The sequence below is a fragment of the Furipterus horrens genome, unplaced genomic scaffold (assembly GCF_987537825.1).
Source record: "Furipterus horrens unplaced genomic scaffold, mFurHor1.1.pri manual_scaffold_1, whole genome shotgun sequence".
Lineage (NCBI taxonomy): Eukaryota > Metazoa > Chordata > Mammalia > Chiroptera > Furipteridae > Furipterus > Furipterus horrens.
In genome coordinates this window covers 81,398-84,535 of record NW_028327171.1, presented here as the reverse complement: position 1 = coordinate 84,535, position 3,138 = coordinate 81,398, and positions in this window count along the sequence as shown.

Genomic DNA, 3,138 nt, shown 5'->3' with positions numbered 1-3,138 from the left:
TGAGTGTTCCCCGGCGCCCTCCTGGAAGGAAGAAGCACTGGCGCGTCCAGCACGCCTCACAGCATTTTCCCTTCCGGGACCCCTGCCCATGGACCTGCTGCTGACCCTGTGGCGCTGGTGCCCCGTGGTCACGTTGCCTGTTGGCTCAATTTGCGCATGCTGCCCGCCCGCGGTCCCGATGCAACACCCCACACCCCCTGTGCGGCCCTAGAGGCCGTCTGACCTCCTAGCTGAGACCGTCCACCCAGCCACCGCCCTTCCCTGTCCTCCTCGGCCCCTCCCCCTGTGGCTGCAGAGCTGGGACGTCCCGCGCGTGTAGGCGTCAGCAGGCGTGTCTGCGGGAAGGTGTGGGTCTGTGAAGGTCTCAGGGACAACAGGGAGGAGGGGGTCGCCGTTCGTTGCTCAGCTTCGATGGTTTGGATTGAGGGACTGCTATGTGACTATTGGGGGAGTGGGAGCTCTGGCAAGGGACGGCGGAGCGTGGCAGCGTTGAGCGCCGCCACAGGGGCGTGTGCTGGGGGGAGGGCGGGCGCGTGGGCGCATAGACATGGGGGGGGCTGAGACCCTGAGGGCGCTGTGTGCAGAGGTGGGCACTGTCAGGGGAGGGTGTGGCCGAAATGGCCGTGGGAGGTGTTGGAGGCATGGCTTCCTGCCTTCCCCTGTGGGACGTGGGTGGCAGGTTTGGTGGAGCCCAGTCTTCCAGACCTTTATGTGTGGTTGTCGGGGGGTATCTGGCAGCAGTTAGGCACCGCAGATGTCACCCGTCCAGTGAGTGTCCCCGTGCCCATCTGATATGTTGGCCCCAGTACCAACTGCCCTCCCCAAAACCCCTGTAGTCCCAACCCCCATGTGGTGGACGGAAGGAGGTGCTTTGCATGTCTGTACCGCCACAGCTGGGTCATCAGTTTTGCTGGTGGTGGCCCCCCATGTGCAGCGCTGGGGGACCGATGGGGGTGAGATTGCGGGGACAGTGAGACATTTCCCCTGGCTGGCCAGCAGTAGTCCTGCCCCCCACCCCCGGTCACTCTGCGCACCCGCATTTGGAGCCAAAGGCGGCAGTTCTCGCCAGCTGTGCTTTGGTTTCCAAAGCTGTGAGGGAGGCCCCCTCCACCCTGCAGCTCGAACCGCCTGTATGTACTGTGTGGAAGGAGATGCTGGTTGTTTGTGGGTGAAGAGTGTGGAGGGCGCTGTGGCACAGGAGAGGCTTCCCCTAACCCAGGACATGTGGATGGGAGGCGTGAGGAGCATTCCTCTATGGTCAGCTACTGTGGGTGCGTGGATGTCTCCTTTCCCTCTGGGATCTGGTTCCTCTCACCTTCCTGCTCTGAAACTGCAGTGGCTTGGGAAGGGGGCGCCTGTGTGGTGGTGGTGATGCTCCCCGTTGTTCTTGGGCAGTGAGGTTCTCAGGGCCCCGCCCTCCTGGGGCCCAGCTTCAGCCCCCACCCCTCATTTTCACGCTTACCCCGTCATGAGCCTGTGTAGGGACATGGTTGAAGGTCTCCAGGTCTTCCACACTTTTCCCCTGCTGGGTGTGTGTGCCCTCCCACTGTCCCCGAGGTCCCAGGGACCCTAAGGGAGTGGCACTGTGGGGCAGAGGGTGGACTTCAAGCTCGGGGAATCACCTTGCTGAGTCTAGGTCAGGCTGCCATTTTTGTCCAGCGGCACGCTTGGTTTGCATGGGCTGCCAGTGTCGGGCAGAGTGCCAGGTTTGTTCTCATCTGTGTGTGACGCACCTGCTGAGGGTCAGAGGTCACATCCAATGCCATAGCCCCTGCATAGCAAAGGCAGGGACTGGGTGTTGTGTGTATTCTCTTTTAGGAGGAGGTTGGCTTCTTTGGAGTGAGGGAAGACTGTGTTGTCCGACCTGTGGAAAGTCTTCTTTCCTGTCTAACAGACTCACTTTCGGGCCAGGAGCATGCCCTCAGCTTCCCCCCGTGGGGACTTTATGGCCCTTTCTGTCCATGCTGTGGTGGTAGGGAATGGAGAAGGCCCATCCTAAGGTGGCACCCACACAGCAGCCCGTTCTTTACTGATGTCACCGCTGAGTTTGGATGGGCCGTTGAGTCTCAGGAAGCAGAGATGCCAGTGGCCTTCTTCCTGGGGGCTCACATGTTGCCCTGGGTTGTGGCACTGGAGGGTTCTAGTCCTTGGGAAGCAGAAGACAGAGCACAACAGTCAGTGACTGGGAGATGCTGACTGCTGTAGAAGACATGCACTGTGGGGATGGGGTGCATTAGTCTGACCTTTACATGAAGCATTTGTGGGGATGTTAGCCTCCCAACAACTAACACTCCACCATCACCCTTTGAGGGCAGGTTCATGTACTGTCTGACCGTCCATCACCGAGCATAGTGGGTTTCCTCAGTGCCCTGCTTTCCTCTTGATCATGGCTCCGGTTGACGTGAAAGGGACTGAAATAAGTCCCCTTTTACTTTCTGTCCAATCCTGTAGAAAACAGTGGCTGAGTGTTCTAGGAGGTCTGTAGATCCGGTCTGTTCTGCTGGACCTCACAGAGGGTGTCTCTGTCTGGGATCTTGAGTTCCCGTCCCCCAGAGCCCAGGACACTTACCAGGCATCTCGCCTTGTTCCTTGTGGCCACTCTTCTCAGGTCCTGAGGTCTGCCACTGTGGTTTAGGGTTGTCCTCGCTGAGTCTTAGGGAAGGAGCCCCGATGTCCTTCCTCAGAGAGATGGCCGTGGGCTGCTCATCCAGCCATTGAGTCTGGGCGGTGTTCTTGGGCCTTGTCCCCAGCCTCCAAAGTTGAAGTCTGTTGCTGAGGGCTCTCGGGAAATGCCCGGGGCCCAGGCATGCTTCTCACCGATGTGACATTCCAGTCTTATTCTCAGTTTGTAAGTCCCCCAGTCATGGGTGTGTTGTGCCATCTCATGCTCAGAGAGGTGCAGTCCTTCCTCAGTCCCTCACAAGTCCACCTTCCCAAGGGGTCAGGTAGGGAGCAATGGGGACAGAGGTATTGGGTGAATCTTTCTCCGCCCCCAGCATTTGACATGGGAGTTTTTCAAGGTCCTGGGGAAATACCAGATTTGCTTAGAGAGTGTATACAGAGTGCCCTTTGCACACACAGACAGAGGTGGGTGTTCTGCTTCCACCGTGCCCACCAGCCTCCCATAGACATATGTCC